General features: G+C 60.8%; 2 non-coding genes across 2 annotated transcripts; both read left to right on the top strand.

The window, feature by feature from the left end:
* Nucleotides 1-8,023: 8,023 nt before the first annotated feature.
* On the top strand, nt 8,024-9,838 carry LOC142792707 (small subunit ribosomal RNA). The gene has a single exon (XR_012891150.1). It is a non-coding gene; the product is annotated as a small subunit ribosomal RNA (ribosomal RNA).
* Nucleotides 9,839-11,557: 1,719 nt separating this feature from the next.
* Nucleotides 11,558-11,710, top strand: LOC142792696 (5.8S ribosomal RNA). Its single transcript, XR_012891139.1, has one exon. It is a non-coding gene; the product is annotated as a 5.8S ribosomal RNA (ribosomal RNA).
* Nucleotides 11,711-12,500: the final 790 nt, after the last annotated feature.

Consider the following 12,500-nt stretch of genomic DNA (forward strand, 5'->3'; position numbering starts at 1 on the left):
CGTCGCCCCGGCTGACGCGGTTCGGACTTTGCACTTTTTGGCTCACCCCGGCTGGCGGCCCACTCACTCGATCGCCAGGTCTGTTTGCCCCGGTGGTTCCACCGCCAGGCTTAAGCGCGAACTTTTTTTGTTTGTTTTCTTTTGATTAAGCGCAAGCTTTTTTCTTTGTTTTCTTTTGATTAAGCGCGGGCTTTTTTCTTTGTTTTTTTTTTTATTTCGCCCCGGCAGACGCGGTTTTTGCGCCGCCCCGGCTGACGCGGTTTTTGCCGCCCCGGCTGACGCAGTTCGGACTTAGCACTTTTCGGCTGTGCCTGGCTGGCGGCCCACTCACTCGATCGCCATGTCTGTTTGCCACAGTTTTCCCGGTGGTGCCGCACCCGGGCTCGCCCCGGCTGACGCAGTTTTCGCGCCGCCCCGGCTGACGCGGTTTCGTGCCGCCCCGGCAGACGCGGTTTTCGCGCCGCCCCGGCTGACGCGGTTTCGTGCCGCCCCGGCAGACGCAGTTCGGACTTAGCACTTTTCGGCTGTGCCTGGCTGGCGGCCCACTCACTCGATCGCCATGTCTGTTTGCCACAGTTTTCCCGGTGGTGCCGCACCCGGGCTCGCCCCGGCTGACGCAGTTTTCGCGCCGCCCCGGCTGACGCGGTTTCGTGCCGCCCCGGCAGACGCGGTTTTCGCGCCGCCCCGGCTGACGCGGTTTCGTGCCGCCCCGGCAGACGCAGTTCGGACTTAGCACTTTTCGGCTGTGCCTGGCTGGCGGCCCACTCACTCGATCGCCATGTCTGTTTGCCACAGTTTTCCCGGTGGTGCCGCACCCGGGCTCGCCCCGGCTGACGCAGTTTTCGCGCCACCCCGGCTGACGCGGTTTCGTGCCGCCCCGGCAGACGCGGTTTTCGCGCCGCCCCGGCTGACGCGGTTTCGTGCCGCCCCGGCAGACGCAGTTCGGACTTGGCACTTTTCGGCTGTGCCTGGCTGGCGGCCCACTCACTCGATCGCCATGTCTGTTTGCCACAGTTTTCCCGGTGGTGCCGCACCCGGGCTCGCCCCGGCAGACGCGTTTTTTTTTTTTCTTTCGCCCCGGCTGACGCAGTTTTCGCGCCGCCCCGGCTGACGCGGTTTCGTGCCGCCCCGGCAGACGCGGTTTTTTGCGCCGCCCCGGCTGACGCGGTTTTTGCCGCCCCGGCTGACGCAGTTCGGACTTAGCACTTTTCGGCTGTGCCTGGCTGGCGGCCCACTCACTCGATCGCCATGTCTGTTTGCCACAGTTTTCCCGGTGGTGCCGCACCTGGGCTCGCCCCGGCTGACGCAGTTTTCGCGCCGCCCCGGCTGACGCGGTTTCGTGCCGCCCCGGCAGACGCGGTTTTCGCGCCGCCCCGGCTGACGCGGTTTCGTGCCGCCCCGGCAGACGCAGTTCGGACTTAGCACTTTTCGGCTGTGCCTGGCTGGCGGCCCACTCACTCGATCGCCATGTCTGTTTGCCACAGTTTTCCCGGTGGTGCCGCACCCGGGCTCGCCCCGGCAGACGCGTTTTTTTTTTCTTTCGCCCCGGCTGACGCAGTTTTCGCGCCGCCCCGGCTGACGCGGTTTCGTGCCGCCCCGGCAGACGCGGTTTTTTTGCGCCGCCCCGGCTGACGCGGTTTTTGCCGCCCCGGCTGACGCAGTTCGGACTTGGCACTTTTTGGCTGAGCCTGGCTGGTGGCCCACTCACTCGATCGCCATGTCTGTTAGCGACAGTTTTCCCGGTGGTGCCGCACCCGGGCTCGCCCCGGCTGACGCAGTTTTCGCGCCGCCCCGGCAGACGCGGTTTTCGCGCCGCCCCGGCTGACGCGGTTTTTGCCGCCCCGGCTGACGCAGTTCGGACTTGGCACTTTTTGGGCTGAGCCTGGCTGGCGGCCCACTCACTCGATCGCCATGTCTGTTTGCCACAGTCTTCCCGGTGGTGCCGCACCCGGGCTCGCCCCGGCAGACGCGTTTTTTTTTTCTTTCGCCCCGGCAGACGTGGTTCCCCCCCCCCCCTTTTCGCTCGCCCCGGCTGACGAGGTTTTCGCGCCGCCCCGGCTGACGCAGTTTTCGCGCCGCCCCGGCTGACGCGGTTTCGTGCCGCCCCGGCTGACGCGGTTTTCGCGCCGCCCCGGCTGACGCGGTTTTTGCGTCGCCCCGGCTGACACGGTTCGGACTTTGCACTTTTCGGCTGTGCCTGGCTGGCGGCCCACTCACTCGATCGCCATGTCTGTTTGCCACAGTTTTCCCGGTGGTGCCGCACCCGGGCTTGCCCCGGCAGACGCGTTTTTTTTTTTTCTTTTCGCCCCGGCTGACGCAGTTTTCGCCCCGCCCCGGCTGACGCGGTTTCGTGCCGCCCCGGCAGACGCGGTTTTTTGCGCCGCCCCGGCTGACGCGGTTTTTGCCGCCCCGGCTGACGCAGTTCGGACTTTGCACTTTTTGGCTGAGCCTGGCTGGCGGCCCACTCACTCGATCGCCATGTCTGTTTGCCACAGTTTTCCCGGTGGTGCCGCACCCGGGCTCGCCCCGGCAGACGCGTTTTTTTTTTTCCTTCGCCCCGGCAGACGTGGTTCCCCCCCCCCCCTCCGTCTTTCTTTTTGTTTTTTTTTTTCGCCGCGGCTGAAGAGGATTTTTCGGTGCCTCGACGCCCCGGTAGTCGCGGTTTTTCCGTTTCCGCACGGCCCCGGCTGACGCTGCTCGGTCACAGTCGCCTTTTGTGAGGATTGCAGACTTCTTGAGCGCGGGTGTTTTTTTTTTGTTGTTGTTGTTGTTTTATTACGCATTCGCTCCAGCAGACGCTGTTTAGACTTTTTGTTTCCTCTTTTATCCTGCGACGAGGTGACGAGGTTTATTCGGTGCCCCGCCGCCCCGGCTGAAGTGATTTTTCCTGTCCCGTGCCGCCCCGGCTGACGCGGTTGGGACTTCGCGTTTGTTCGGCCGCCACGGGTTTTGGCGCACTCGCTCGGTTGCTTGTTGTTGCCACTTGTTGCGAACCCAGGTTTCTTGAGCGAGCGCGGGCGTTTTTTCTTCCTTTCTTTCTTTGTTCTATGTGTTAGCGAATCGGCCTTTAATATCACACGAGGACTCACAACCAACAATTTTCAGTTTGAAGTGTAAAAAATCTGCAGGTGTTGACGTAACTGACTTGCCCCGTACCCTTGAGTACATCCATGAAGTTCTCGTAGTACTACTAAATCGCATTATTCCAAGTGGAGAAATTCCCATAAACTTGCAAACCTCTACACGAAAATCGGTGCGCGTGATAAAGTTGAAAATTATCGTCCGATATCAAATGTGCCTTCTATAACACAAATTCTAGGAAAAAAAAAAAAAACACTTGTTCGCCGTTTTCTGCGCCGTGACTGGCAGCACTCCGGCGAAGCGAAACGGGGTCGATTCGAGCACGATATCGGCGTCTTTCGACGTGCTCGCCGGCGACCGTCGCACGAGTACGTCGCACGAGCGCGTCTGCCGGGGCGCCGTTTGCGAAGCCGACGCAAAAGTGGGAACCGCCGCTCGGATGATCGCCGCTTTCGGCAGAGTGAGTGTTGGCACTCCGGGGAAGCGAAACAGCGTGAATGCGCCCACGAAATCGGCGTATTTTGAAGTGCCCGCCGGCGACCGTCGCACGAGTACGGTAAACCGCGTCAGCCGGGGCGTAGTTCGGGACGCCGACGAAAAAGTGGGAAGCGCAACTCGGATCTTCGCCGTTTTTGCAGGAGTGAGTGGCGGCCCTCCTGCGAGACCAAGAAGCATCGATTCGTGCACGAATTCGGCGCCTTTCGACGTGATCGCCGGCGACCGTCGCTCGAGTAGGGCAAACCGCGTCTGCCGGGGCGGGCTTCGGGACGCCGATGCGAAAGTGGGAAACGCTGCTCGGATGTTCGCCGTTTTTGGCCGAGTGAGTGCTGGCACTCGGGCGAAGCCAAACGGGGCCGATTACGGCACGATATCGGCGTCTTTCGACGTGCCCGGCGGCGACCGTCGCACGAGTACGGTAAACCGCGTCAGCCCGGGCGGAGTTCGGGACGCCGATGCGAAAGTGGAGAACGCCGCTCGGATCTTCGCCGTTTTTGGAGGAGTGAGTGGCGGCACTCCGGAGAAGCCAAGGAGCGCCAATTAGCGCACGATATCGGCGTCTTTCGACGCGCTCGCCGGCGACCGTCGAACGAGTAGGGCAAACCGCGTCTGCCGGGGCGGGGTTTACGACGCCGACGCAAAAGTGGGAACCGCCGCTCGGATGTTGGCCGTTTTTGGCAGAGTGAGTGCTGGCACACCGGCGACGCGAAAGAGCGCGAAAGCGCCCACGAAAGTGGCGTATTTGGACGTGCTTGACGGCGACCGCTGCAGGAGTACGAAAAACCACGTCAGCCGGGGCGAGCGACCCACGGCGGTCTGGGTGCTTATCGCTGCTATTATAGGGGCACCCCGGCAGACGCAGAAAAAAAAAATTTTTTTTCGACCTTCTTTTTTGCTGGTCGAGCTCGGGTAACCCAGGTCGCAATGGGAGCCGCGCACGAAAGCGGCGTCGCGAGACGCGTTCGCGGTCGCTAGTCGCACGAGCTCGGCAACCGCGTCAGCCGGCGCGGAGTTCGGGATGCCGACGGCTAAGTGGGTACCGCTGCTCGGATGTTCGCCGTTTTTGGCCGAGTGAGTGCTGGCACTCCGGCGAAGCGAAACGGGGCCGATTCGGGCACGATATCGGCGTATTTCGACGTGCTCGCCGGCGACCGTCGCACGAGTACGGCAAAGCGCGTCTGCCGGGGCGAGGTTTGCGATGCCGACGAAAAAGTGGGAAGCGCCGCTCGGATCTTCGCCGTTTTTGCAGGAGTGAGTGGCGGCCCTCCTGCGAGACCAAGAAGCATCGACTCGCGCACGATATCGGTGTCTTTCGACGTGCCCGCCGGCCACCGCCGCACGAGTACGGCAAACCGCGTATGCCGGGGCGGGGTTGGCGACGCCGACGCAAAAGTGGGAACCGCCACTAGGATGTTCGCCGTTTTTGGCAGAGTGAGTGCTGGCACACCGGCGACGCGAAAGAGCGCGAAAGCGCCCACGAAAGTGGCGTATTTGGACGTGCTTGACGGCGACCGCTGCAGGAGTACGAAAAACCACGTCAGCCGGGGCGAGCGACCCACGGCGGTCTGGGTGCTTATCGCTGCTATTATAGGGGCACCCCGGCAGACGCAGAAAAAAAAAATTTTTTTTCGACCTTCTTTTTTGCTGGTCGAGCTCGGGTAACCCAGGTCGCAATGGGAGCCGCGCACGAAAGCGGCGTCGCGAGACGCGTTCGCGGTCGCTAGTCGCACGAGCTCGGCAACCGCGTCAGCCGGCGCGGAGTTCGGGATGCCGACGGCTAAGTGGGTACCGCTGCTCGGATGTTCGCCGTTTTTGGCCGAGTGAGTGCTGGCACTCCGGCGAAGCGAAACGGGGCCGATTCGGGCACGATATCGGCGTATTTCGACGTGCTCGCCGGCGACCGTCGCACGAGTACGGCAAAGCGCGTCTGCCGGGGCGAGGTTTGCGATGCCGACGAAAAAGTGGGAAGCGCCGCTCGGATCTTCGCCGTTTTTGCAGGAGTGAGTGGCGGCCCTCCTGCGAGACCAAGAAGCATCGACTCGCGCACGATATCGGTGTCTTTCGACGTGCCCGCCGGCCACCGCCGCACGAGTACGGCAAACCGCGTATGCCGGGGCGGGGTTGGCGACGCCGACGCAAAAGTGGGAACCGCCACTAGGATGTTCGCCGTTTTTGGCAGAGTGAGTGCTGGCACTCCGGCGAAGCGAAAGAGCGCGAATGCGCCCACGAAAGTGGCGTGTTTGGACGTGCTTGACGACGACCACCGCAGGAAAACGAAAAACCACGTCAGCCGGGGCGAGCGACCCATGGCGGTCTGGGTGCTTATCGCTGCTATTATAGGGGCACCCCGGCAGACGCAAAAAAAAAAAAAATTTTTTTTCGACATTCTTTCTTGCTCGTCGACCTCGGGTGACCCAGGTCGCAGTGGGAGCCGCGCACGAAAGCGGCGTCGCGAGACGGCTTCGCGGTCGCTAGTCGCACGAGCTCGGCAACCGCGTCTGCCGGGGCGGAGTTCGGGACGCCGACGGCTAAGTGGGAACCGCCGCTCGGATGTTCGCCGTTTGTGGCCGAGTGAGTGCTGGCACTCCGGCGAAGCCAAACGGGGCCGATTCCGGCACGATATCGGCGTCTTTCTACGTGCTCGCCGGCGACCGTCGCACGAGTACGGCAAAGTGCGTCTGCCGGGGCGGGGTTTGCGACGCGTACGCAATAGTGAGAACCGTCGCTCGGATGTTCGTCGTCTTTCGCCGAGCCAGTGCTGGCACTCCGGCGAAGCCGAACGGAGCCGATTCGGGCACGATATCGGCGTCTTTCCACGTGCTCGCCGGCGACCGTCGCACGAGTACGGTAAACCGCGTCAGCCGGGGCGGAGTTCGGGACGCCGATGCGAAAGTGGGAAGCGCCGCTCGGATCTTCGCCGTTTTTGGAGGAGTCAGTGGCGGCACTCCGGTGAAGCCAAGGTGCGCCAATTCGCGCACGATATCGGCGTCTTTCGACGTGCCCGCCGGCCACCGTCGCACGAGTACGGCAAACCTCGTCTGCCGGGGCGGGGTTTGCGACGCCGACGCAAAAGTGGGAACCGCCGCTCGGATGTTCGCCGTTTTTGGCAGAGTGAGTGCTGGCACTCCGGCGAAGCGAAAGAGCGTGAATGCGCCCACGAAAGTAGCGTATTTGGACGTGCTTGACGGCGACCGCCGCAGGAGTACGAAAAACCACGTCAGCCGGGGCGAGCGACCCACGGCGGTCTGGGTGCTTATCGCTGCTATTATAGGGGCACCCCGGCAGACGCAGAAAGAAAAAAAAAAAAAATGGGGACATGGCGTGCGTCACCGTGCGGCTTCGCAGCGTTGCCGAAGTCGCCGAGCCCTTCGACTGAGCCGAACGGCGGACAGGGAACGTTGGTCGGCCGTTCTAACCTGTCGGTGCCACGCCGAGACGTCGTTAAGGAAAACCGCGTCGTGGGCCTCTACGACGCCGTCGAGTCGTTGTACGTTTGGTGTCCAGCGTGTCGGCGGCGAGTAGCGGACACGTCGTTCACGACTTCGGTCTTTCGCAGTCGACGCGAACTTGCGGAGAGTCGTGGTGCCTCACGTTTTCGGCAGAAACCGCGGCGGAATTTTCCCGTGCGTGCGCGCACGACCTCGGTGCTGTGCCGTCAGCGTAGTGTTGCACAAACTCGTGGCCTACCCAAGGTGCGGTACGTTTGCGGCCGTATCCTCGGTGGGAATTTCGTGAGTAGGGTCGCAAATTCTACGACCTCGGCGGGTTTGAGAGCGACGTAGACTTGTGGCACGCTCAACGTGCCACACGTTTCGGGGCACACCCGCGGTGAAATTTTCTCGAGTACGCTCGTATTAGTGCCCAAGGAGGTCTGGGTACTTATCGCTGCTATTATGTGGGGGTTCTCGTGAGCGGCGTACGCGAAAGCGACCGGGTGTCTGATATGCGGCGGGCTTCGGCCTCGTCAAGCGTGTCCTCGGGTCTGCTCCAGGGGAATCCACGGCAGTCGTCTGCAGCCTCATCCGCTTGATGCGTTAGGGGCTGGTTGTCGGACGGTGCCGTTTTACCACGATATCGAGGTGTGTTCCGTGTCGTCCTCGGGCGATTCAGATGCGAAAGCGCCGAAGACGCGGGCGTGACCCGTCGTCTGGCGGCTTTGCAGTCTCGGCTCCGTTGCTAGTTCCGGCCGGTCCACCGACAGTGCAGCGGGCTTGGGCAACCCGCACGGCGCGACCGAGTCGATGCAACGAAAAAGAGCGAGCATGAACGTGCTTCTTGCCGCACGGCTCCCACTCGTCTTTCGGGAAGGTTGTGCCGTAGCGAGCTCGAACGCCGTCATCTCGGAGTGCAAAATAAGCGTGTTGGGGCGCCTGAAGGTGGCCTCCGCCGCACACAGACTGCGTCCGGCCCGCCGAAGGCGAGGACGGACGCGCAGTCGAACGATTACCTGGTTGATCCTGCCAGTAATCATATGCTTGTCTCAAAGATTAAGCCATGCATGTCTAAGTACATGCCGAAATAAGGCGAAACCGCGAATGGCTCATTAAATCAGTTATGGTTCCTTAGATCGTTTCTTCCTACTTGGATAACTGTGGCAATTCTAGAGCTAATACATGCAGTGAGCCTGGAGCCCTTTGGGTAACGGGTGCTTTTATTAGACCAAGATCGATCGGGTTTCGGCCCGTATTGTGTGGTGACTCTGGATAACTTTGTGCTGATCGCATGGCCACGAGCCGGCGACGTTTCTTTCAAGTGTCTGCCTTATCAACTTTCGATGGTAGGTTACTTGCTTACCATGGTTGTTACGGGTAACGGAGAATCAGGGTTCGATTCCGGAGAGGGAGCCTGAGAAACGGCTACCACATCCAAGGAAGGCAGCAGGCGCGCAAATTACCCACTCCCGGCACGGGGAGGTAGTGACGAAAAATAACAATACGGGACTCTTTTGAGGCCCCGTAATTGAAATGAGTACACTCTAAATCCTTTAACGAGGATCAATTGGAGGGCAAGTCTGGTGCCAGCAGCCGCGGTAATTCCAGCTCCAATAGCGTATACTAAAGCTGCTGCGGTTAAAAAGCTCGTAGTTGGATCTCAGTTCCAGACGAGTAGTGCATCTACCCGATGCGACGGCTCGGACTGAACATCATGCCGGTTCTTTCTTGGTGCACTTCATTGTGTGCCTCGAGATGGCCGGTGCTTTTACTTTGAAAAAATTAGAGTGCTCAACGCAGGCGAGTCGCCTGAATAAACTTGCATGGAATAATAGAACAAGACCTCGTTTCTGTTCTGTTGGTTTTTGGAATACGAGGTAATGATTAAGAGGGACGGACGGGGGCATTCGTATTGCGGCGCTAGAGGTGAAATTCTTGGACCGTCGCAAGACGAACTACTGCGAAAGCATTTGCCAAGAATGTTTTCATTGATCAAGAACGAAAGTCAGAGGTTCGAAGGCGATCAGATACCGCCCTAGTTCTGACCATAAACGATGCCAACCAGCGATCCGCCTGAGTTACTCAAATGACTCGGCGGGCAGCTTCCGGGAAACCAAAGTATTTGGGTTCCGGGGGAAGTATGGTTGCAAAGCTGAAACTTAAAGGAATTGACGGAAGGGCACCACCAGGAGTGGAGCCTGCGGCTTAATTTGACTCAACACGGGAAAACTTACCCGGCCCGGACACTGGGAGGATTGACAGATTGAGAGCTCTTTCTTGATTCGGTGGATGGTGGTGCATGGCCGTTCTTAGTTGGTGGAGCGATTTGTCTGGTTAATTCCGATAACGAACGAGACTCTAGCCTATTAAATAGGTGCGGGGTTCCCAGCACCTTACAACCTTCTTAGAGGGACAAGCGGCTCCTAGCCGCACGAAACAGAGCAATAACAGGTCTGTGATGCCCTTAGATGTCCGGGGCCGCACGCGCGCTACACTGAAGGAAGCAGCGTGTCTTTATCCCTGTCTGAAAAGACTGGGTAACCCGTGGAACTTCTTTCGTGATTGGGATAGGGGCTTGCAATTGTTCCCCTTGAACGAGGAATTCCCAGTAAGCGCGAGTCATAAGCTCGCGTTGATTACGTCCCTGCCCTTTGTACACACCGCCCGTCGCTACTACCGATTGAATGATTTAGTGAGGTCTTCGGACCGATGTCCGGCGCGGCCTTTCGGTTGCGCCGGTCTGTTGGAAAGATGACCAAACTTGATCATTTAGAGGAAGTAAAAGTCGTAACAAGGTTTCCGTAGGTGAACCTGCGGAAGGATCATTAACGGATTGTGAAGGGTGAGCGCCTCAGCTGCGTCTGCGCCCGACACTTTCTGCCGCTGACCCCGTTTGGACGCGGGGTCGGCTTTTCCCCACGGGGCTGCCTGAATGTGGAGCGGCACCCCGTGACAAATTGTTGCGCCCAGCGGACGCCAACACCGCGACCTTGGACGGTCGGCCAGGTGGCGGACGCGGGTACAAACGGCGCAACGCACTCATAGGTCGGCTTTCGACCCGCCACTGCAGCGTGGCTCGAAGCGCTCGAAATGCGCGACCCGACCGCTGCGGGACCGCCTAGTACTGTAAACAGGAGCGGCGGAGCGCGAACGGCGAGTCGTGGTTACGTCGGTAGAAGGCGAGGCTGCGCGTTCCCGAAACGCCAGCCGAGTGCCCTCCCGACCGTTCGAGCGTGCAAGAACGAGACCCGACAATCGCGCGGCGACTGCCAAGTACGAGAGGAACGGCACAAGCGTCGGCGGTCGGTCAAGGAACTGGCGATGTGACGGGTCCGCTGTGCACCAGTGCATACCGTCCCGCCGTCCGCGGCAAGCGCCTCCGCGTCCTCGGGTGACGGAGGCTGCCGGTCGGTTCTTGCAGGCGAGGGATCTCGCTGGCACCGGTTCGCGTTGACGCGCGGCCGGTCATGGCACGGCGATGCGACGGCCGAGGTGCGCAGTACTCGATGGAGGAACCGCACGCTCCGATGACCGTCCCGCCCTCCGCGGCGTATGCGTACCGACCGTAATGGTTGCAGCAGCGCCGGCCGGCTTTTGAATTCGCCACACGAAACACGGTGCGAGATCGCGGTTAGGGGAGCGTCGACGTTGCCAGGCGTTTTGCTTGCTGCCGAGGGAAAGGCGGCACGGCCACGTCGCGCTCGTCGCGATTAGCGGGTCTGCGCGCTTTGGGAAGGTGCCGCAACGACTTGCCGAAAGAGGAAGCACGGAAGAACGAGGGACTTGGACGTCCCGACAATTGAACGCACTTGCGGCCAGGCCCTTGCTGGCTTCGTTCTTCCGCCTCGAGTAGGCTCGTACGCGGCTCCGGCGCCGAAAGTGGTCCTTGGCACCGACTTCGGTGGACGTGGGAAGTGCCGCGCAAGTACGGCGCGCCTGGCTCCACCTGTTGGCTAAAGTAGGCAGCCGGATCGGCATTTTGGTGTGCGGTGGCAAACCGTGGATGCGAAAAAAGCTTGTGCGATTTCGTGGAACAAAAAGCGGGGGTCCCCCTTTTTATGCGGAGGAGACCGACCCGCCTGCCGTGGTGAACCGCGACGCCACGGTAAAAACGGGAGAGGCTTGTCGATGGGACCGTGCATCCCGCGCTCCACGGAGGCCGGGAGGCGGCCGCCCGAGGAAATGTGTAGCCGTCGAGGCCCGCATCTGCGTGCACTCTTATCCAAATGGGTGTACCGCAGGCATTTTCTGGTTAGGCGGGCCAATGAGAGCGAGCACACAACGATACCTACGGGTCCGGCTTGGAGAACCGGCTTCGACGCCTCCCGAGTATTTATAGAGGGGTGGACCACGAAAGCACTCGCAAGTAGCGAAAGCGAAACGCCGTCCGAAACACACCGTTTGCTCGATTTGCGGCAGCCGAAAAAGGCGCGGCAGAGTTTTGGAGTCCAAGCGTGCGCTGAAAAGCGCCCTTCTTGGCCACTGTTTGGCCGAGTGCCAGAAACGTTTGGTTTTGACTGTACGGAATTGAACAAACACTTTTTCACGACTCTAAGCGGTGGATCACTCGGTTCTCGGGTCGATGAAGAACGCAGCCAGCTGCGAGACTTGGTGTGAATTGCAGGACACACTGAGCACTGATTCTTTGAACGCACATTGCGGCCTTGGGTCTTCCCTTGGCTTCGTCTGTCTGAGGGTCGGATCACATATCAAGAGAGCCTTCGGCGCACAAGGGAACGTGAGCCGTCGACTCGTTTTGACCGCGTCGGCAACACGGACAGCACGCTGAACACCTCACAGCGAGCGCCAACAGCGGCCACTCAAGGGCGAGACGGTGGCGACCGTCGTGCCAGAGCCCAACCGAAACGGGGGCGACCGACTGCATTGAGGATGTGGCACCTCGTTGAGACCGCCGCAGGACTTCGAGTCGGAAGGAAGCCTGCAGGGAAAGTGCGGTCGAGGTTGCGTACTCCTCTCTGCGACCGGGCGCGCAAGAGCTGCGAGAGCCACGGACGCGCAACTTTAACGCACGGTAAACACGAGGAGCGAAAGCCGGCCAGCAAAGCTTCTCCAGCCGTGCGCAAAGTGCGCGAGATCGCAGCCTTGCGTTGCGCTTGTTGCCCTCGAAGTAAGCAGGGTGTCCCGTAGACCGGGCGCTCGAACACGCTGCGGGGCCGTGCCTCCTCCAGGCTTTGCCGCGCGAACAGGGAACGTTCGCGCGCAAAGCGCAGGGAGGTGAGGAGGCTGCGCCCGACGTTTGCGGTTCGCTGCGTACGCGGTTGATGCGGAGAGCACGGCGCGACGACTTGCCGCGAAGCGGAAAAAGTCTCCCGCACGAGTTGGCGAAACGTTGGCGAAGCTTAAGGCGTTCTCGTCGTAGTCCGCCGTCGGTCTAAGTGCTTCGCAGTTCCCGTCCCGTTCAAAAAACTGGGCCACTCCAGTTGGGGCGGGGGCGACGCTACACGAGACGATGCCTCTCGCCAGGCTGCG

The sequence above is a fragment of the Rhipicephalus microplus genome, unplaced genomic scaffold (genome assembly GCF_043290135.1).
Source record: "Rhipicephalus microplus isolate Deutch F79 unplaced genomic scaffold, USDA_Rmic scaffold_232, whole genome shotgun sequence".
Taxonomy (NCBI): domain Eukaryota; kingdom Metazoa; phylum Arthropoda; class Arachnida; order Ixodida; family Ixodidae; genus Rhipicephalus; species Rhipicephalus microplus.